This window comes from Mytilus californianus, unplaced genomic scaffold (assembly GCF_021869535.1).
Source record: "Mytilus californianus isolate M0D057914Y unplaced genomic scaffold, xbMytCali1.0.p SCAF_12, whole genome shotgun sequence".
Lineage (NCBI taxonomy): Eukaryota > Metazoa > Mollusca > Bivalvia > Mytilida > Mytilidae > Mytilus > Mytilus californianus.
Genome location: NW_026262604.1, coordinates 35,084,959 through 35,109,567, shown reverse-complemented (window position 1 = coordinate 35,109,567; position 24,609 = coordinate 35,084,959).

The window sequence follows — 24,609 nt, the reverse complement described above, 5'->3', positions numbered from 1 at the left end:
AATTTTAATTAGATTTGCAAGCCTGCTGACTTCCTTTTAAAATATTCATCTGGGCTTCAAGCTCTCTAGACGATTGAAAACTGGTCTTCTTGTGAAAAGGTTTATATGACGTGCCAAATAGTGACTCTTTTCTTGTCTTCACACAATCATCCGGCCCCATTGCAGTTATAGATTTCGGGGATATAATTATGTGATCTACATAGTCCTTTAGCTTAGGATCCAATCGGGTAAATAAATCTTGACCATATCCACACCACTTGAGTTTTGTGTAAACCACTGTCTTAGGAAATAACTCCTTCATATTGTCAAGTTCAGCACATAATGGACTGTAAATATAGTCATAAGAATCCTCAACACGAGTATTACCACCACACCATGCTGGTCTTGTTGAAACCACCAACTTGATATTAGGTCTATCCATATTTCCAACGATAGTTCCTACTCCTTTCATTCCAAGCATTTTTACAATTTCAGCTTGCATTTCTTTAGTTGCTGTAGCATTCAATACCAATCTTTGCTTTAGGGAACAATGACCAAAGCTTAATTAATTCGTCAAACTGTTCACGGAAACCATTTCCCCATTGATGAGTGATTCTAATATTCAATTCACATTTAAGAAGGTGAAAAGCTTCTTTGTTGACAAATTATTCTAGATGTCCTATCACATACTTGACTTTTAAAGGTAGCTTAGCCCCACTGCTCTTATACAAAAATTCATCAAAATGTATGGCAAGGTCTTCATACCAGTTTAACTGTTCATACAAAATTCAGGGGTGACACTACTATTACAACTCCGTTACTGAAGAAAGGCAGAGCCTTGAAAGTCAATGATTTACCATATCCAGTCGGCAACACACACACAGTATATCCAACTAAAGCACTTTTTAGACATTTTAGCTGAGATGTTTTAAAAAAAGAATACTCTTTCAATATATAGATGTTGATTTGCGATAAGACGTTCTTGGATTGTATCATAAAATTGAATTTCTCCATGTTTACAGCGGGAGGTGCTTTATACTACGCGTAATTTGATAGGAAGATTGAAAATAAGGATTGATTGATTGATTGATTGTTGGTTGCTTAACGTCCAGTGGCAAATATGTCATGCATGTTCAGGACGAGAATAAGTTAACAATAAATACAATAGGTAGGTCCTGTAATAGAGGCCGTCCGGGATGAAGGTCGGGGAAATTTGGACTGCCAGCAGAAAATGAGGGTATACTGGATAAGGACAGAAATTTAGCCTTGCAACAGGCCACCTACGGACCCCTCAAAGAGTTGTTGCAAGGGTTCTTAACGTGCAAAGAACGTGGCACTCTCTTTACACGAGGCATCGGATTTAACGTCCCCATTCTGACCGGACGTGACTGCGAACTTGTACATCCCGCACAGCCAAACGAACGCCCCACTTTAGCGAGGGTTTTACCGCCGGTCGGAGGAAGACCAGTGGTGACCATATTTCTATTCCCCAGTCACCCTTGGGGGACTGAAAATAAGGTTTTGGACTAATAAAAACCTACAGTATATCGGATCTCACCGGCTGTCTATGAACAAAGTGTAGTAATCGGCCTAGAACCAGATTAAAACAACCATAGCCGTTGTTGGCACAACTTTTTGGGAATTTTGGGTTCTTAATGCTGTTTAACTTTTTACTTGTGTTATATTAAAATTTTGTCTTTTACAATTCGACCAAACTCAAGTGAAAATTATTAAATTTATACAATTTGGGTTAAAGTACAAAATATTTGAAATTAAGTTTCCTTTTAGTTGAAATCGGTTTATTTTACATATTGTATTATGCGTTAACCTGTACGTAAGGTTTTGTAAAGCTGTTTCACTTGATAAAATAGAGTTTGTTTAAATAGTTAAAATTTGCAGAGTTATGTCCCTTGACTTAGTTCATTTGTGAAATTCTAAAATTTATTATCAAGTGAGATTGCTATTTTATTGTGTAATATTTGTATGCACTTTGATTACTGATTTCCAAGAATAAACATTTTTTTTTACTAGAACTTTCTTTTTTACACCAGGCGCTAAAAGTCATCAGACGTAGCAGAAAAGTCAGTACGACATTTGGTGGAGTGACCGAAAGATCCAGAGCTAGTCCCAAACAAGAAAGAAGATGAAATCAGCAACGTACAAATGCCAGCACCACCCAATAGCTACCTTCTTCGCAATCAGGATACAATTAGACAAGAAGCAAGAGTTCATCAACAACCAATTGAGTCAACAGCTTCAACATCAACAGTCCCTATCTTATCAACAGAAACCACATCAACTGTAACCACAACAACAGCATCAATCCATCCAACTGCATCAAAAACATCAACTGCATCAACAACTGCCGTATTTCAAGTTATTCGAGAAGTGTAAATATGCCATCATGGATCAACTTAAATGCTTATGATGGAAAATAATCTACAGCTCAATGGTGGGGATATTTTACTCGTTGGACACTTATTTAAAAAATGTGTGAACAACAACAGTGCAATTCATTTCCTTTCTCTATGGCAAATGGTATACCAAAGCAATGGTTTGCCACACTTTCTGAAACTTTTCAAAATTCCTTAGCACAGTTAAAGAATGAATTTTTTAAACGGTTTGAGAAATCTCAAGGACTATTTAACGTTAATATACTATAGATGAAACAAAGTCAAAACGAAAGAGTTGATGAATTTATGGCACTGTTACAAGAAAAAAAAACAGACCAAACGTATTTAAATTTTTACAATTTGGGTTTAAGTATTTTGAAGCTTAAATTTTTACTTCATTTCTAAAATTTCTCCTTATGTAAGTTACATTATTTTTGGAATGTTAATTTTTGATAAAGAAGAATGACATACAACTCGAATATTTAGATTACGTAATTAAGCCAAATAACAAAGAGACATGTAAGTGCTAAATTATTGACTTTGGATTATGTACCTTACATGTCAATTAAGGCTTTTGTTAAACAACCTTTTCGTATTACTCACGTGTGAAATTATTTATAACACCTGTCACCCATGACTTGCTTATTGACCGAACCAGTGAAAATAGGTTGTGGTCAACGCAGCGATACAAGGTACCTGTTGATTAGTGAAACGGGAGAAAGCTAAGAAATCAGTGATCATGTGACCACGCCCGCATGGAAACAATTTAGGTTTTCAACGGTCACTTTGATTACTGATTTCCAGGAATAAACATCTGTATTTACTAGATCTTTCTCTTGTTTTACACCAGGTAAGTTGAATTATATTTTTTGTATTTTGTTTTAAAGAGTTTTAATTACTTTATATTTTTGGGTAAAGCTAACTAAAGTTAAAACTCATTTTATGAAATTCACTTTAATTAATTGTATATATTTTGTATAGATTTCCTTTCGTTTCCATTGTGATTAATTATTTTTGTATTGGTTACGCTTAGGAAGCGACATTTTGATTTATGTAAACAATTGATAAACATTTTAAGAATTTATTTAATTTAAATCGGTTCTATATTTAGAAATATATAGTTGATTTTATAATAGTTATTTTCAAAAGTAATTGTATTGTATTCGTAGTAACTAAATATCCGCTGGAGACAATTATCATTTTATTTGCCGGGAGAATTGTCCTTTTGTTGATAAAGCAAAGATTTTAGAGTTATATCGAAAGCTACATAGCAAAGACATGAAACCTTATTTTTAGTTTATTATTCTGTAAGTTGTGTTTTTATATTTTGTATATAGATTGCATATTTAGTTCATAAATTAGGTTTTGGAAAGCGACACTTTTCCCCAGGATTTAAGTTTGTTTACAAAATTGTTTGAACATTTGAATTGACTTTAGAACTTTGTTTAAATTGAATTTAGTTTATTTTATATTATTACACACATACACGGAACTCGTGACAGAAGTACATGTTTGTTGCTTAGCAACATCGGTATATTCTTTATTTTAATATTTTGCAATAAGAGTAAATACTGTTTAAGAATCATGCAAAGTTATTTTACATACCGATTTATTCAGAAATAAATTATATTTGGTATTAGATTTTAAGCGATTAAATATTGAGATAGTATGGCGAAGATTTTATACATTTGTTTGGCTTTATAACTATTTTGAAAGTACTCTTAAGAATGTATTTTTATATGTATGAATCAGTCAGGGGAATTACTAAAACAAGAAATGTTTAAATCACACGTTTAAAATTGATCAACATGATCAAGGGTTTATTTCATTTAAAAGGCATTTCTAAATACTCAGAAAAGGGACATATATATGCAATTATAAATAAAGTAAAATATGTCTTTTTGTTGTAAAAAGAATGATGAGAAGGAATGATAATGTTTAGCTTTAACACTAGTTTATCTGATTGTTTGCACTTGAACCATTTTTGGAGGAAAATCTGAAATGTTTATATGCTTAATATAAGAGACCATCTTTTATATAAATAAAGTAAAGGGATAATTCCATTAAATGATTTATGAATTAAGTGATTTCAGACTTGAAATAAAGGTAGATAACTCCTATTTGCAATGTGACTAAACAAAATACACTATTATATAAGTAATTTCCAAATCATAATTTCAGTAAACTTTATTAAATGTTTAACCTTGTTAATTGAAATAAGACTTTTTAAAATTTGTTAAAAAAGGAATCAGAAACTCCTACAATATATAACATCAGTCCGGATATTAAATGAGTAAAACTATTTTTTTTTTTAAATTCAGGACTTTTAGAATAGAGATAACTGTATTGTATTTGAAGCTTTGTGGATGCTCATCGGTAGTTTTACTGTTGCAAATTAAGTTTTAACATGCAACAAATAAAACTACAGATGAACATCTGAAAAACTTTAAATACAACACAGTTATATCTACTGTAATGCAAAATAAACAAACTATTCAATTCAAGTCATTATTTCAATGTAAAATTTTCATTAAAAGAAAATTCCGCGAAATGATGTTATCTTCTTTGACACCTAAACTAGTCAAACTCAGAGAATCTTTTACATTAAGCATTGCAAACTTAAAGAGGAGCATATCAACAGTTAAAAAGAACAAAAGGAAAAGCATACCTCAATGCAACAGCAAGCAATTAGGTCAACAACACAAATAACCAAAAACACACCCAGTGGTCAACACATTCATATACTTGTAATAATGATATACAGGCAAAATGACAGGGGTGTCTATCAAATGTCAAGTTTACATCTAACTATTTTGAGACATACATGTATATATAAACAAAAAGTCAAACATGAAACGTCTTTACTGCTCCACTGACCAGGATAAAATATTATGAAGACAAATCATTTTAGAAGTACCCATGAAAGTAAGGTCAAGGGCATAAAAAACATGCAAGTTTGACAAATACATCAAATATTGATTTAAAAAAAAAAATTATTATTCATTTGAAACTGATGTAACTATAAAACTTAATGTAGATCACTGAATCATGCATGAACTGATTGAAATTAACATTGATCAAGGATGTACAAAAATGTACTTAGATGAATTAAAAAACAACGAGAATAAAAAATGTATACTATAAGACTTAAAGTACATGTAGTATAAGTAAGAGGAACATTAGTTCAGGAACAAAATAAGCAAAAATTATTGATACTTTATTGCTCTCCTTTTCCAGATATTTAATTAAAAAAAAAACTGAAAAAGGCTGACTCAGACTTTAACCTTATATTTGCATTTTTTAGTACATGTATGATTTGGGTCTGAAAATCAAAAAAAAAAAAAGATTTAGAATCTGCTCAAAATGTATTTTTATATGGGGTAAAATATTTTACCTTGTAACAAATAAAAAAAAAACAAAGGAGTCCGAAAATCTGACACAAATTCCTAAACCTGACTTAAGTCATGTAAGTAAATCCTTAAAGTAACAAGCATTCTGTGAGTATTGCATGGCAATACATAGTCCCCTACCGGTTACAAATTCATTGTAATGGAACGAGATTCTAACTTGATCTATAACTTGTCATGGTGTTAACTACATAAAATATCAAGTCAAAATCTTCAACCATGACGAAAAAAACTGTTGAAAACTGATTATTTAAGTGAATTTTCTATGTCCAAAGACCATAACAAAATTATCAGACTGGATCAAAATTCCAACTTGATCTGTAACTTCTCATGATAAAACTATATACTTATTATCAAATCAATATCTTCAAGAATGAATAACAAACCTACCACTAAATTCTTCAAACAATTTACCAAAGAAAAGAAAAAAATCCAAAATGTCATTTTGTCTTTTAAAAAATGAGTTATTTCCCTTTGAACAGAAATCTACTAGTTAATAAGTATTTCATCAAAAATTTAATTCTAGGGAAAGGGCTTTAACTGAACAAAGTGAAAAGCTAAAATCGTGAAAATTGAACTTGACCTGTAACTTGTCATAATAAATCAATAAACCAAATAGCAAATCAATATCTTCAAGCACGAAGAAAAAAGTCTGGAAAACTGATTTGCCGGACTGACAGATGGACAGACAGACAGACAGACGGACGGAGTGCAAACCTAAAGTCCCCTTCAACTTCGTCGGTAGGGGACTAATAAAACCATGAAAATATCTACAATTGTGTATCTATACTGAGAGACTATGATTATGATTGTATGTTAATAGCTAAGAAAACATTGTCAACCATATTATTCATATTTTCATTGTAGTCGTCCGTTTCTAAAGCTGTCACGATTTCAGAAAGTTTCTCGTCATCTTCCATTCTAACTTCTTCAAACACATATTCATTTTGAGAAACTGATTGTTTTTTAGGTGGAGGAGGTGTAGTGTCATGGTCAGATGACTTTGATTTTCTTGACAAATAGGATGCAATGAATCCTTTAATTTGTGTGCTGCTCAACCATTCTTCTTTTTTGAAAAGTTTTTCCCCATTTTCATTGGAAGCTTTCTTTATTTCTTCAGATAAAGAACCGCAATCTGGACGTTTTCCAGGTTTGTCACAAGCTTCACATATTTGAATTAAGTAATCTTTCACTTGTAGTGAGAATCGGGTCGACTTTCTATTTTTCTTATAGCCCATCAAATTCTGTCCTCTGAATCACTGTTCATATTAAGTTCAGTATCTGTTGTAAATGTTGACACTAATAAATTATTAGATTCCCTGAGTGTTTCACATTTTGAGGCATACATATTTACAGCTTCATCCATACTTGTACATGAATTTGTGAGATATGAATGATTTTCTATTGCTAAATGTCTTTAAATTGAAACACTTGGCAAATATCTTCTGACATGAAGGATCTGGACATGAAAAGAATGAATCAGTTTCAGCATTGTTGTCATTTCCAACTGTTTCAGAAACTTCGTTGGCAACACTTTCATTAGTCATGTTAGTAGTGTTTTCATCAACATGGTGCTGGTTAAGTGAAACAGTTCCAACTTCATGTGCTCCAGGAAAAGGATAATTTACCTGAAAACATGAAACATTTGTAGTTGCATTTTTTGCAAAACAGATTTGTGCAACTTCATATGAATAAATAAAATGCTCCGCTGGGCGCAGCCTGATACGACCGAAGAGGTCGAACCCTGAACAGTTGGGGCAAGTATGGACACAACATTCAAGCTTAATACAGCACTGAATTTGGATTGTGATTAAATATTTGACACAGCATAGGTTTCTGACACAGAATGAATGTGGTCTAATAACTTAAAAAAATTTAATTTACCTAATCAAACCATATCATTATTATTTGCTCTTATATATTAATCAGAAATCACCAATTTAAAATGGAAAATTTTAATGAAAAAAAAAGGAAAAAAAATTCCCCCCCCCCCCATTTTTTGAACCCCCTTATGATTCATCACCCCAAACTCAATCCCAGCCTTCCCTTTGTGTTATGGTACCTTGCAGTACAATTTCAGAAAGATCCGTACACTTACACACAGGTTATTGTCATGAAACTAGAAAAATGCTTATTTTTTGCCCCCTTTTTGGCCCCTAATTCCTAAAATCACAGGAATACAAATAAATCTCCAAATATTTATATATTTTCCAATGTTGACATATTAACAACACACATATATTTTTCAAAATAACACAATTGCTCCGTTGTCGCTCTGCGGAGTTAATTTAAAACTAGCATATCATTCCTTGATATATATATATATATATTATAAACAATCTTCACTGTTGATGTAATTTCCAATCAAAATTTACAACTGATTCTCTGTATTCTCTATGTCCACATGATTCTACTCTATTTACATTTCTGATTAAACCTGTCTCCTGCAGGCTGGTGAACTAATATCAAACACAGTCCACTCTTTATCCATAGACTTCCCATTCTCCAAAGTAATGGCAAATATTTCAGCTACAGGTTGGCTCCTAATGCCTTCTTATATCATGGCAACTTGACCTATTCGACGCGGATTATTAATCCGTAAATTCGAATTTGATGTGAAATACGGCAAATCTGTTTACATGAGCAATCTGTGATTCGGCACCTGTTTTACTGCTTGGAGTTGGTCGAACTGAAAGTCTTTAATTTTAAGAGAAAAACTTTAAAAAGTGTTTGGAAACGCTCGTCTCCACAAGTCTATCATTTCCTTGCTACCATGGTAACAGTGTAAGTGAAGTTTCTGCTCCGGTTCACAATGTGTTTGCATCATTTTCAATGCCCAAGTGTAGACCTCTACATTGTTTCATGTACTTGTCCTCTTAGGTGTAGACCCCAAGGGTGACTGGGGAATAGAAGTATGGTCACCATTTTTCTTCCTCCGACCGGCAGTAAAACCCTTGCCAGCCACGTCCGGTCAGAATTGGGACGTTAAATCCGATGCCTCGTGTAAAGAGAGTGCCAAGCTTTTTGGCATGTTAAGAACCCTTGCATCAACTCTTTGAGGGGTCCGTAGATGACCTGTTGCAAGGCTAAATTTCTGGCCCTATCCAATATACCCTAATTTCCGGTGGCAGTCTAAATTTCTCCGACCTTAATCCCGGACGCCTCTATTACAGAACCTACCAATTGTACTTATTGTTAATTTGTTCTCGTCCTGAATATGCATGAAATATTTGCCACGGGACGTTAAGCAACCAACAATCAATCAATCATTCAAACAAAATATACATATTTTCTAATATCTGCCAAATGAATATAAGATATGGGTCTATACAACTATTAAATGGCAACCCTGATATCACAATAAGCATAACATTTTTCAAATACAGAAAAAGTATACAACGAAAGCAATTTTATTTTATTTCTAGGGGGTTAGGGTACAGCCAGCTTTTTAAATTTCATTTTTCATTTCTAATGAATATAAACAAAAATGCTTTCAATTCTTAACAAAACAGATCATTATGCATGTACTTAGGTGAAATTAAATATATCAAGAATTTAAAATTGATACTATAACCCGGAAAAACATCAGATAAAGATCAAAATGAGCTAAACATATTGATAGCTCATGGAGCTCCTTTTCTAGATATTCGATTTTTAAAATATGGCGGACTTTTACTATTTGCATTGGTATTATTTGGGTCTCAAATATAAAAAAAAATCAATTATCTGCTTAAATTTTGGTAAATAACCTTTTAAGAGCTATTAAGTCGTAAATGAAAAAAAATAATCTGAAACAAAATCCAAAACCTCACCCTGGTACATCCTTATTACAGAAAAAGTATACAACGAAAGCAATTTTATTTTATTTCTAGGGGGTTAGGGTACAGCCAGCTTTTTAAATTTCATTTTTCATTTCTAATGAATATAAACAAAAATGCTTTCAATTCTTAACAAAACAGATCATTATGGATGTACTTAGGTGAAATTAAATAAATCAAGAATTTAAAATTGATACTATAACCCGGAAAAACATCAGATAAAGATCAAAATGAGCTAAACATATTGATAGCTCATGGAGCTCCTTTTCTAGATATTCGATTTTTAAAATATGGCGGACTTTTACTATTTGCATTGGTATTATTTGGGTCTCAAATATAAAAAAAAATCAATTATCTGCTTAAATTTTGGTAAATAACCTTTTAAGAGCTATTAAGTCGTAAATGAAAAAAATTAATCTGAAACAAAATCCAAAACCTCACCCTGGTACATCCTTATTACAAAAAAAATGATTTATATAAAAACAAAACATTGTGCAGAAAAAGCTTCGTGTTATGTAGATGTTTCTTTTTCTAATTTATTGACCTCTACATACGATATTCTGAATAAAATGCAAATTACATATAAACAACAGCATTTGCATGAATCCGACATCTTCAATAAATATTTTAATCTATTCGTATGTGATATTTACAGCTTCAACAACACAGTTTACATACAATGCATTAAAGTTAATCGATACACCTTGCATAGTCATCAATACAAATAAAGTGATATACTTCTAATAATTACAAAATCTAATAATTTAATTTTGGATTTAACACATCTTTTGATTGGCTGAAAGGTTTAAGTCTATCAGCTCATAGACATAATTTTGCCATGAGACTGTGACATTTTCAACATTAATGATGTACCCCTTACAAATGCAATTTAGAATTAAATTATAAGTGATGACTTATATTTTTCTGTCTATTCTAAACAACCTAATAAATGTTGTCATCCCATGCCTCCTATAACACAGTAGCAGTTGAAAATGTCAAAGTAGCTATTGGTAACAGTCCTCTTTTACTTGGTCCACAATTTCTCTTAGCAAGATTCCAGATAGAAGCGGAGATGGGTGAATTCAGTCGGAGAGCAGACTGTACTTTATGACGTCTTTAGTAGGCTTGTTTTTACCCCTCTTGACTTGCTTACGGGTTCGAAGATGAACGGTCAGCAGTGGTGAGCGCACCCCTAGTTCGCTGTTAAGTGAGTGGAACTTCAGGTTTAGTTCTTCAACTTGCTGTCTCAAGGTTACGTCTTGTTCAATGAATAACTCTGGGTTTTTGTGGCCTTTTGATGTATTCCAGCGGACTATGGAGTAATGCGGCACTTCGAGGAATATTAATTTGCAGCCTGGGTGTTTCTTGACCAGTTGTATGAAATTGGCATATAATTCTGCTATTTCTTGCACCGCTTCCTGTGTGCTTGCGTTGGCAAATGAGATTTGTCCCTTTATTTCTCTTTTGGTCAGATTGTATGTGCCTAGCAAATGTAGAAGTGAATATTCCCGTATTGCTGTATTTTGTCAACAATGTTGTTTTTCAGCCAACGTACTCGGTGTTGAATGTCGTCGCCGGATTTATGTCACCATTTAATGTGTTGGTTTGCCGAGCCTATGTAGTTTTGCAGATATTTTGACTTACTGTCAGAGATAACCGCGCTGTGAGCACTCTTCGGCCTTGTACCGGCTTATCTTCTTTTTGTAAGAAGTCAATAAGTCTCTTATTTGACATGAGATGGGGGTACGACGTTTGCCTAGAAGTGCACAAGTTCACACGGATGGGAGGTGTACAACGATGCTTTTTGATTGTTGTGTCTCGGACTACATGATTTTGGTCGGTAATATGAATAGTAATACGGAAAAGTTAATGTTTCAAGTGTTCATAGAAAAATTTCAATCACTTTACGATAGGAATGTACGAATTTGTACGGGTTTAACTGCATAAAAGTATTGTATGTAGATCAATGGATGTAAACGCACTCCACCAACACCTTTTCCAGTCGTTATAACTCAATAAAACACCATAAAACATAAAAATCTTCCACCAGAGAAAAAACATTCATCCACCTTTTACCGCCATTTATTTACATCCGGAAACTTCTATCACATTACCGAAAGTAGTTCCAATGGATTCCTGTGTAATACAGACGAGGTTGGATGAGGTACGGAATCGGCCGAGTTGTGACGAATGCCACAACCATAGATTCAAGCATGTGTCCTACCACATCGCCAATAAAGCCCACCACTGAGGTATGTATGTTAAAAGCAATGCAATATTTGAAACTTACAATGATTTGCTTTGTGGCTAATGAGTTTTGTAGAAGACCATACTACAGCCTATAGCTTAACATCAACATACAATCTATGAAAAAGAATTGTCTCATTTGTAATCATACATCATTTGATTATTTTGTTTTAAAACAAACCTATGGAGTTCTTAAAGAAATAAAATAAAAGCTATTGACTATATATATAATTTATATAAACAAAACAATATAAATACGCTCAATGTATAAAATTATAATCATGATCATTGTTCGTCTTTAATTGAGGCACATGGCGATTGTACCTCATCTTCTGAACTTTCCAACATTTCCTCCTCCTGCTCCCACGGTGGCTGATCCAAAATGGATGAAGCCATATCATTTCTGGAAAAAAAACGGGAATATTAAATATTTTATTTTTATTTTTATTCTAGGAAGCAGAACAGAGCACACTCGGATGGGTGGTTGGATTTATAGTTTCATACATTGGTAAGTTAAAGATTTCCTGTAATTTTGCCATATACACACATATATCATGTATATTATAGTATAAAACTATAAATTATTTAAAATACTAAGGATTTGTCAACTCTGAATGCAGCTTACCTTAGCCTATTTAACCTTTCAGAATTTTTGGTTCTCAATTTTTAACTTTCTTCTTTATTTGACCCTACAATTATTTTTGATTTGTGTGTCACTGATGAGTCTTTTATAGGTGAAACATATGTCTGATGAAATATAAATTATAAGCCTGACGCCTTTAATATGTAATACATGCAAGTTTGATCAACATACAAAAAAAAAAGAAATGTAGTCACTAGGGTGTGTTAATATAATTTTTCTTTCTTCGCTCGTAATACTTGAACATTAACCAAGTGTATACTTCAAATGATTATATATGTGTGGTGTATTTTTAACACATTTTTTTTATTTAGGCCCCAAAGGGTGACTGGGGAATAGAAGTATGGTCACCATTGGTGTTCCTCCGACCGGCAGTAAAACCCTTGCTAAAGTGGGGCGTCCGTTAGGCTGTGCGTGATGTACAAATTTGCAGCCACGTCCGGTCAGAATAGGGACGTTAAATCCGAAGCCTCGTGTAAAGAGAGTGCCACGCTCTTTGCACGTTAAGAACCCTTGCAACAATTTTTTGAGGGGTCCGTAGGTGACCTGTTGCAAGGCTAAATTTCTGTCCCTATCCAATATACCCTCATTTCCCGTGGCAGTATAAATTTCTCCGACCTTGATCACGGACGCCCCTATTACAAAGCCTCTATTGTGTTTATTGTTAATTTGTTCTCGTCCTGAATATGCATGAAATATTTGATGACCAATGGTGACCATACTTCTATTCCCCAGTCATCCTTGGGGAGTAATTAATACTTAACCACATAGGAATTATTATGTAAGATTGTATAATGTCCAATTTCAAACATTTACCTGTATATTATTGTTTTATGGTACGACCTTTTTATCTTTTTAGGAGAGGTTTGAGTTATGAAAGCGGACACGTTTTTCTTCTTCAAATACGTTCTTTGCTTCAAAATTTATTGGAAAACACCCCATAGTAAGGGCTGCATAGAATGCCACGGTCTTTATAGCTTACTTTACGGTGTGGGTTTGCACATCGTTAAAGGCCATACTTTGACATATATATATATATATATATAATTATAATTGCTTACATCCAAGTCTTTTGGTCGTTCGAAATTTAAAGGAAGTATATGTTTTGCCTTTTGGCACGTTTTAAATATGTAATGTATGTATATGCATGTTTCTTTTTCAGTTCAACATCCAATCCGAGACCGGAAGTCTTTCTTTTTTACAAAAGATTGATTGATTGTTGGTTGCTTAACGTCCAGTGGCAAATATTTCATGCATATTCAGGACGAGAACAAATTAACAATAAATACAATAGGTAGGTTCTGTAAGAGGGGCGTCCGGGATTAAGGTCGGAGAAATTTAGACTGCCACGGGAAATGAGGGTATATTGGAAAGGGACAGAAATTTAGCCTTGCAGCAGGTCACCTACGGACCCCTCAAAGAGTTGTTGCAAGGGTTCTTAACGTGCAAAGAGCGTGGCACTCTCTTTACACGAGGCATCGAATTTAACGTCCCCATTCTGACCGGACGTGGCTGCGTACTTGTACATCCCGCACAACCAAACGGACGCCCCACTTTGGCAAGGGTTCTACTGCCGGTCGGAAAAAGACCTGTAGTGACCATATTTCTATTCCCCAGTCACCCTTGGGGAGTTTTTACAAAAGAGAGTCACCACTTAGTAATTTTTATGCCGCTCAATTCAAGGTGTCTGGAAAGTGGTACTCTAGTACAGAGCAATTCTACATGTACAAACAAGCCGGTAAGTGTTTTAGTAGTTATCTTATAACATGTGGACTGTATTTCTCCACTACATGAAACAAATTTGGTAGTTATAAAATTGTGTTCGAAATTTTTTGCTGACCTGTACTGGGGTCAAGTGCCCCCAGTAAATCTTCCACTGAATAATCAAGGCCATGGCAACCAAGCTGTCCTAGGACGTGTCTCAGGATGGTCTAGTGACACGTCTTAGTCCTTTGTACGGATTACGAAAGTCTCCTTAAATAAGATGGTGCTAAAGTTATGATATATACATAGGTGTCTTTTGATAGTCATAGTATATACAAAATCATATGAAAGGAAAGGGGCATCGACCGTGGCTCTCCAAAAAGTACGTGTGACGATGTCATATTATCAGTTTTTGTTTAAATAAATCGAGCTGCCTATTTTGAAGCTTAGACATTCCATAATCATTAGCAACATGTTTTCAACTAACTGAATAGACAATATTAATTCAGATGTGGAAAACTTATGAATTTCGTTATCAGAAAAAAAATGACTTCTTTTTAAACTAAGGCTGATTACTTGTAATGCATTAGAGTGGACATAAGGACGAAACAATTAAATATATGTGTTATGATGGTCTTAGAACAATTGTAGCTAGGACTGTCCTAAGATAGCGTTGTTTTACATCATAAGACACGTCTTAAACACGTTCTAAGACCATCCTTAGTAATGTCCTAAGACATATTTTAAGACATATACTAGGATACTTTCATTGCCACGGCCCAGGGAATTATATCTTTTTTTTCTATCGACAGTTATATATCAAGCAAATGCTTAAAATCTGCAAAATATATTAGTAATACAATTTGGCTGATTTATTAAACCCGTCCGTATTTTTTCTTCTCAAGACCATTTTAATGACCAAGAAGTTAAAGCTCAGATATTAAAAGAAACAGACCCAGCCAAGATTAAAAGATTAGGGAGAAGAGTAAAGATAGATGCAGCTGAGTGGGAGCGCGTTTCCTGCGACATAATGAAGAGGCATTTGGGCAAAGGTAATTACAAAAATATCTTGTTATTTCTCAAGAAATAGAAAAATCTATATACAAAAAATTGACACAATATTGTTTATTTGAATAATAAATTGTCGCTACACACCTTGCGTAAAAGAGCAGATTAGGCGGCTCAAAATTATTAACATGTAATTTTCGTTTTTAATTGTTCATATCTAAAATACGGACACTGATGAAATGTATTTTATTATACCTCGGTATATATGTTAAGGGAGTGAGGATGCATATTTAATGGGGAAAATATTATCGTTAAATAAAAGTTTCAACATAATAAAATTGATACATTATTATTTATGAAAATTGAACGTCAACTTCAGAAGAGCAAACACGTGATTATAGGGGCTTTGGAATAGCCGTCGATTAGAAAAATTAATTTCAATATCACGCCAGATTAGGACGTTAAATAGAGACGGGACGACAATCTGAGTCTTTATAATATATGTATCGACAAATATTTTGGCACCATAAATAATTATTAAATGCCAAAAGTACGGATTTTTGTTTTCAAATACGTTACATTTATTATTTGGTTAATTATTTTATATTTGTTTGTGTTTCGAAATTCGAAAACAATTTGATAATAGCGACCTATGATAGATATTTGTTACAGTTTGACAATACCGAAATATAAAAACAAATCTTGATGTTACAAAACAATCTGCATTTTATGACAATTGTGTGTTAACAAGAACGAATTCACAGACCTGTGTTTCATATAAATAAAAAAAAGTATCCAGACTAAAGATGATTGATTGATTGTTGGTTGCTTAACGTCCAGTGGCAAATATTTCATGCATATTCAGGACGAGAACAAACTAACTATAAATACAATAGGTAGGTTCTGTAATAGGGGCTTCCGGGGTTAAGGCCGAAGAACTTAAGATTGACACGGGAAATGAGAGTATATTGGATAGGGACAGAAATTTAGCCTTGCAACAGGCCACCTACGGACCCCTCAAAGAGTTGTTGCAAGGGTTTTTAACTTGCAAAGAGCGTTGCACTCTCTCTACACGAGGCATCGGATTAAACGTCCCCATTCTGACCGGACGTGGCTGCAAATTTGTACATCCCGCACAGCCAAACGGACGCCCCACTCTAGCAAGGGTTTTACTGCCGGTCGGAGGAAGACCAATGGTGACCATACTTCTATTCCCCAGTCACCCTTGGAGGAACTAAAGATTGACTGATTTCCATATATCTGTATAAACTAAACATAAAACTGGTACAATAAAAAATGAGTTCCAAAACCCATAATCACTGACGATCCTGCGAGCACTAGCTGTTGGCTGTCTGTTTTCAAAATAATGTGGTAAAATGCTTCTGTCACATGTTAAAATGCATGTTTGAATGCTAAACCTTCATATCACATTTTATTTGTTTGTTCAAAATAGGTGTTTGAGAAAAAGGAATTGCATACATTGATTCATTTTTATTTAATGAGTGTACATTTATATATTTCTAGTTCAGCAGTGACAAGACCCTTAAAAGGTATTTAAAGGCGACTAACCCAAAAATTCTGGCAGAATCCAGCCCTATGGACCTGAAATGCGGTACTGGGTACAGACAAACAAACCCAAATGCAAATGATCCAAAGTTGTGGCGAGAACGGAACCTTCTTGGGAAAGCATTGATGGAGGTGAAAGAGGACATAATGAAGAGAGACCGAGTGAGTGTGTGAGTAAATTAGCGTACAAAATGGTGGTGTAAGATAGATTATTTTTGGCAAAAGATATATTGTTTTTGGTATGAGAGAGTATTGTTGGCAAAAGATCGATTGCTTGTGGTATAAGAGAGATTATTGTTTGCATCAGAGATATTGTTTGTGGTATAAGAGAGATTATTGTTTGCATAAGAGAAATCGTGTGTGGTATAATAGAGATTATTGTTGGCAAAAGAGAGATTGTTTGTGGTATAAGAGAGATTATTGTTTGCATAAGAGATATTGTTTGTGGTATAAGAGAGATTATTGTTTGCATAAGAGAGATCGTGTGTGGTATAAGAGAGATTATTGTTGGCAAAAGAGAGATTGTTTGTGGTATAAGAGAGATTATTTGTGGTATAAGAGATTATTGTTTGCATAAGAGAAATCATGTGTTGTATAAGAGAGCTTATTTATGGCATAATAGAGATTGTTTGTGGTATAAGAGAGATTATTGTTGGCATAAGAGAGAAGATTGTTTGTGGTATAAGAGAGATTATTGTCGGCACAAAACAGATTGTTCGTGACTTTCTTTTTATGATATATGTACTAATTGATATAAGTAACTTATATTGTTTGAGAACAATACTTTCATTACAATTTCTCTATACCTTAACCGACTTTTCCCGTCCTATGTTTTATTTAATTTCATTCGTTTGTCCATCGATTAAATCACGTTAATGATATGTAATATTCTTGTTTTTCTTTAAATTTCCAATTGTTACGTCATGAAAAAGCAAACATATAAAAAAGATCTGGTAAGATTGCCAATGAGACAACTCTTCAGAAGACACAAAAGTTTAGAACAAAAGTTCACCTTACAGCCTTCAACAATGACCAAAGCCCGTATCGGATAATCAGCTATAAAAGGTCCAGAAATGACAAATGTTAAACAATTCAATCGAGAAACAAACCAATGCGGCCTAAGTTATACACAAAACAATAAACCAAATGGCAAATATGTGAGTTAGCAACAAACGACACTGAACAACAGGTTCCTGACTTAGTACATGTACATACATACAGAATGTGGCGGTGTTAAACATGTTAGCGGGCGCCAAACTCTCCCCTAACCATTTTCATTATGTTGTGTCCACTAAAAACTAGATGAAACCATATTTAATTACTTCCTTTTAACCTACAGTAAGCTGCGATAATTGCATTTCCAATATGTCCCTACAAAGTTATCAATTATTACTGAAAATTATTAACAAAAAAGTAATATATTAACACAAATTAGAATATATTAATTTATGTGTCATTTGGACTCTTGAAAAGCGTTGTCTCATTGGCACTCATACCACGTCTTCTTTTTATGATTTTATTAATTTGGAACTTTCTTTGTAGTTGAAAACAGCAATTTCTATTCTGAGAAATAAAACAATCTATTGTAGATATTAATTTCCCAATAACAGTGTTTCGTCATAAGTAATTGCTACTTGTTTAAAAATTGTCCACGTTCTGAACATGCATGACATATAGTTGTCACTGGACGTACTTTTCAAACATTTCACTATGTTTCAAATAACTGTTCGATCCTTAAATTTAAATGTCTTGAGTGGAGAAATATCGTAACACACTTGTTGCCTTGATGGAATCTATATTTTTCGGTGGTTTCCTTTTTCTGGTGATGAAAACATGTCCGGACTATGAATGGAAATCTCAATATGTTCTCTCACATACCGGTAAAAGGGGTCCGAAAATATCTGTAGTGATTAAAATAACAACTAAGTTAGTCACCTTTGACCGGAGTCGAATGATTAATTTACTTTTGGTGGTTTTACGTGCAGTGGCCAACATTTCATGCATGTTCAGGACGATCGGAGACGAAAAATCGAACCGATCAAGATGATTGGTGTAAATCTAATTAAATGATAGACCGAAGAAAAAGTCCGGAAATATCCGGAGTGTCAAAATAAAAATGTTGATAGGTTACCTATGACCAGAGGTGAAAGTCCAGTTTATGGGTAGTAATCTAAATAAATTCCCAAAGACTTCTGAAGTCTGTGGTAATCTTGTGAGTGTCAAAATAACAATTTCGCTATGTTTCCCAATCATTTTGATAATAAGGAAATACTACTACTAGTATGTTAGATTTAAAAATTTTTAAAATAACCAGGTTTAGCATGCTTGTAGTTGAACATGTGTTTTTTCAGTAAGTTCACCTTATTTCGGTCTATTAACTTGTGTTTTGATGTAAGCCCCTGGTCCAAAAAACCAAATGAGCCAAAGAAGATCTTCACCAACTCAACTAGTTAGACTACCAATATATCTACAACACTCTTCCCCCTTTTCTTTTTAACTCGCCTGTCCCGAAGGGCCAAGTGAGCTTTTTCATCACTTTTCGATAATACAATTACGGCAAACTAAATTAAAACCATCAAGAGAAGGGTTATTCTGGTCATGTAGGCTTGTGGTCACTTACTTGATTTAAATTGACGTACAATAATGTCGTCATCAGATTGATTGATTGTTGATTGTTGGTTGCTTAACGTCCAGTGGCAAATATTTCATGCATATTCAGGACGAGAACAAATTAACAATAAATACAATAGGTAGGTTCTGTAATAGGGGCGTCCGGGGTTAAGGTCGGCGAAATTTAGACTGCCACGGGAAATGAGGGAATATTGGATAGGGACAGAAAATTAGCCTTGCAACAGGTCACCTACGGACCCCTCAAAGAGTTGTTAGTAGAGCCAGTAAACAGGTATTTGTGATCATCAAATCACCTACTGATGCCTTCGGAGCTAAAGAAAACAATATAATTATCTCCATTCTAATGAAACCGACAGAAAACAACGTCAAATCATACTTAAAATATGTCATACATCGTCTGCGCTTTTGCATACGTTTGCATAGAGAATGAAAATTAGTGACGTTGTCTGTCGTCTGTCCAATTCAAAATGAAAGTTACAAACAATGTTGCATTAGATTTACAATTTTAGCCATGGAAGAGTGCAGATACAAATATATATATATATATTAAATGCTATTTTAGTAATACTACAAACTAAAATAGCTTTCCCTTTTTTGCAGCTTGTACCGACAAGAAACAAATTACGTACGTTACAACAAGAGATGAGGATATTGAAAATGTTAGTCCAATCACACTTAATGGAATTGACTTGACTGTAAAACTAGGAATATTTTCGGGCAATAACCCTGCCCGCCAATTTGAAGCTGGCCGGCAGCGAGGGAGAAATTATGCATGCATAGATTTGTGACATTGGAACAAAATATAAAATAAATCTTATGTCTTGTTTTAAAAAAGAATTAGATCTCTGGAGAACAGGATAAACTAGTTATTCAGGGGGAAGCCTGGAAGGAGTAGAAAAAAGGAAATCTAAAACCTTTTCAATACATTGAATATGAAAGGGAAATTCGTCAAATGGACATTACAAATCTGAACAGAATGAAAATGAAAAACATGCTGCAAGAGACATTGTCAGGAATCGCTAGACCACCTGCACTGTCAATTGATAATCCTCTTACCAGCGCTGAATATGAAAGCTTTTCTAAAGATACAATTGAAGATCGAAACCAAATAACAGGATTTGACGCAAGGTTGTTTGCAGAAAAAATAGCCAAATTTACTCTGAATAAAAAAAGTGAAGGAAAATTGCCTGAAGAGTTTGTAAAACTTTTACTTCACATCTTTAGTTGATATAAATATTACCTACAGTGGCTATGAACAGAGGTCTCCAAGACAGCTGCTGAAACTCTACAACCAAACGTTTTTGTTCGGAATTTTATGCAAAAAGGTTATTGGAAATCTTGTTAAAATGACAACCTGAAAATTTTATGGAGCTCACTTTCACTCAGTTACAAAACATTTTGCCGAATTCTAGATATAAAATCAGTTCTGACAGAGCAGGAAGAACGATCTTTTGGTGATCTTAAGTGGATTTCAGCAGGAACATCTAATAGATAACCAGTCTGGATAATTGATAATGCTGTTGTTAGATTCATGGCACATCAAAACATCAAATAGGGTTAATTCATTTGTCCACCAGGATTCCACTATTAAAACACAAGCAAGCCTTCTACTGCATCTATTTCAACATGACATCATCAACATTTTTGTCATATGAAGTATACAGCTATACCATCACTATAATGGATAACTTTTCAAGACATTGCACATGTTCAAAATGTAATAGAAAAACATGAAGAATTTCCCAGCTCATTCAGAGAAAATTTATAACACCCATGCTGAAATATCAGACACTTATAGTGAATAACCTGAAATTGAAAGAGAGTCTAAGGAATTTAAAAAAAAAATACTTTCATTTTCACTCAGCCACTTCATAAAGGGGCTACTTGAACCGCCAAAGATGCCATATCAGAACATTTATTTATATTTTCGTCAAATAATTGAATGCCAAAGACAGCTTTGTCACAGTATCTTCACCATGATTGATTGATTGATTGTTGGTTGCTTTACGTCCAGTGGCAAATATTTCATGCATATTCAGGACGAGAACAAATCAACAATATATACAATAGGTAGGTTCTGTAATAGAGGCGTCCGGGGTGAAGGTCGGCGAAATTTAGACTGCCACGGGAAATGAGGGAATATTGGATATCGACAGAAATTCAGCCTTGCAACAGGTCACCTACGGACCCCTCAAAGAGTTGTTGCAAGGGTTCTTAACGTGCAAAGAGCGTGGCACTCTCTTTACACGAGGCATCGAATTTAACGTCCCCATTCTGAGTGGACGTGGCTGCAAATTTGTACATCCCGCACAGCCAAACGGACGCCCCACTTTAGCAAGGGTTTTACTGCCGGTCGGAGGAAGACCAATGGTGACCATATTTCTATTCCCCAGTCACGCTTGGGGGTCCCCATAGAAGATTAAATTTAAGTATTAAATTATGACAATACTATTTTCAGCAAAGAGATACACCATAAGAGAGATGTACAGTTATAGATGAGGGATTCTATGTTGATTGATTGATTGATTGTTGGTTGCTTAACGTCCAGTGGCAAATATTTCATGCATATTCAGGACGAGAACAAATTAACAATAAATACAATATGTAGGTTCTGTAATAGGGGCTTCCGGGATTAAGGTCGGAGAAATTTAGACTGCCACGGGAAATGAGGGTATATTAGATAGGGACAGAAATTTAGCCTTGCAACAGGTCACCTACGGACCCCTCAAAGAGTTGTTGCAAGGGTTCTTAACGTGCAAAGAGCGTGGCACTCTCTTTACACGAGGCATCGGATTTAACGTCCCCATTCTGACCGGACGTGGCTGCAAATTTGTACATCCCGCACAGCCAAACGTCGCCCCACTTTAGCAAGGGTTTTACTGCCGGTCGGAGGAAGACCAATGGTGACCATACTTCTATTCCCCAGTCACCCTTGGGGGTGATTCTATGTTGAAGAAGACAATATAAAATAGGTGTGTCACACTGAAGATCGGGAGAAATACAATGACTATGTCATATCCAAAGATATCCGAAGAGGAAATATATCGAGCTTATTACTTAGCACAAGTCAACAAACTTTTACGTAGCCGCCTCTGGTAACCGACCATCGGTGGACCTTCCTATGAAGCCTATCAAATAAAAAGGAAGCAATATGAGAGGTAACGAAGACTTTTCTGCAAGTCGACAGGATAAAAGGGAACGGGGTAAGTAAGACTGTGGAACAAAACTCGTGAACTGTTCGTCATGCATAGCATACTTTTCAGTCATCGGTTATTTGTCGTAGGATGCTTTAATTACAGAATAAGATAGATCACGAAAAGTCTAAGTGCCACCAAAACTCTCTGTCAAATCAGCATGCAGATCTACAACCACAAAGACCCCAGCATATAATTCTTTACTATCTTTTAACCAAAGAAGAATTCAATTTTAAATGAAATTTAGAAATATATTATAGTCAAGCACAACCGATCCTTCTTGGATTATACATAACATTGCACTGCATGATATGTTAATTCCCGTTTTTGATGTGGTAAAGTTAGTGTCTGAAGGCAAGCTACAAAGGTACCAGCATAAGCAGAGTAGACAGACCCAGGGCCGTCTTTTTGATTTGTGGGACGAGTATTGCATCAACAGCATCTCCGCTTCCAGACTACTTAAAGAATGTGCAAGTGTATACGGACCACCACTAAAGTGACTTTAATTGTTAGAACTTATAGTGCTTGCTGTCTGTATATATCTTATTTGTTAGATATGCTTTTAGCTTGAATACCTAGCTTATCATGCTTATTACAACCATGCTTTTAGTGCTTCATTTTGTGCTTTGTAATTTATTGCATGTGTTTTATGTGTTGTATTGTTATAAATGTCTTGTATGTCGGTTAAAAGTATACTTTGCCGACTCTAAATAAAGCTTATTTATTATAGTTAGTATATTTATTACATGTATGCATAAACTGTTGAATATAATTATACTAAATACAATAAATATATATTATTAATACATGTGTTTTATTGATTTTGGATACTGTGGTAATAGAACTATGCATTACATTAAAACTAGTACATGAATGGTGAAATCTATAAAATCTGAATGATCATTGTATCAGGAAATAGAATACACACAAATAAGACACCAAAATGACTAAGCTGCAGTACAGTCTTCACAAATAAATAACAAAAAGAATAAACCACTTAATAAGATACTTCTTCGAAGATACCATATACCATATTGACAACAATGTTATAAATAGTGCAGGAAACAAATTAGTATTTTGTAAAAACATTCAAACATAATTGCTATATATTAACACTAAACTTGCAGATTGAGTTCAGGCCCTTATACATATATTAGTGCCAGGTATTTCTTTTAAATTTTGGTTCACTATATTTATTTCAAAGATAAAATAATTAATAAGGTGCCGATTTGTCTATGTTAGGTGCCGATTTGTCTGGGTACCGATTAGTCCAAATAATTATGACGTCTTGAAAGGCTATTATATTTTTTTTCTTTGACGCCTTACATCGACGTCATAACGCCGAACTCATATTTTCAATTCGACTTTGAGAGGGAATTTACTGCTTTATTAAAACGTTTAGCTGATTTTTCTCCAAGATGCTTCATTTAAGGAGTATAAAATATATTTTTGAACCTAACTCGGTAAAAATTGATGGACCTGAATTTCCGGATAATATAAAACAAAGGTTCCGGAAATTCGGGTATGTCAAATTTTACCGAGTTTGGTGCAAAATTTTATTTTATACTCCCCTAAAAAGAAATCAGATAAACGTTTTAAAAAAAACAGTAGACAATCGTCCGCCTCGGATGGAATTGTAACTTATTTTATTATTACTGTAGGCACCGTTTGGCTGTGTGGGATGTTCAAATTTGCAGCCACGTCCGGTCAGAATGGGGACGTGAAATCCGATGCCTCGTGTAAAGAGAATGCCACGCTCTTTGCACGTTAAGAACCCTTGCAACAACCCATTGAGGGGTCCGTAGGTGACCTGTTGCAAGGCTAAATTTCTGTCACTATCCAATATTCCCTCATTTCCCTTGGCAGTCTAAATTTCGCCGACCTTAACCCCGGACGCCCCTATTACAGAACCTACCTATTGTATTTATTGTTAATTTGTACTCGACCTGAATATGCATGAAATATTTGCCACTGGACGTTAAGCAACCAACAATCAGCTGTAGGCATTTATTGGAAATATTT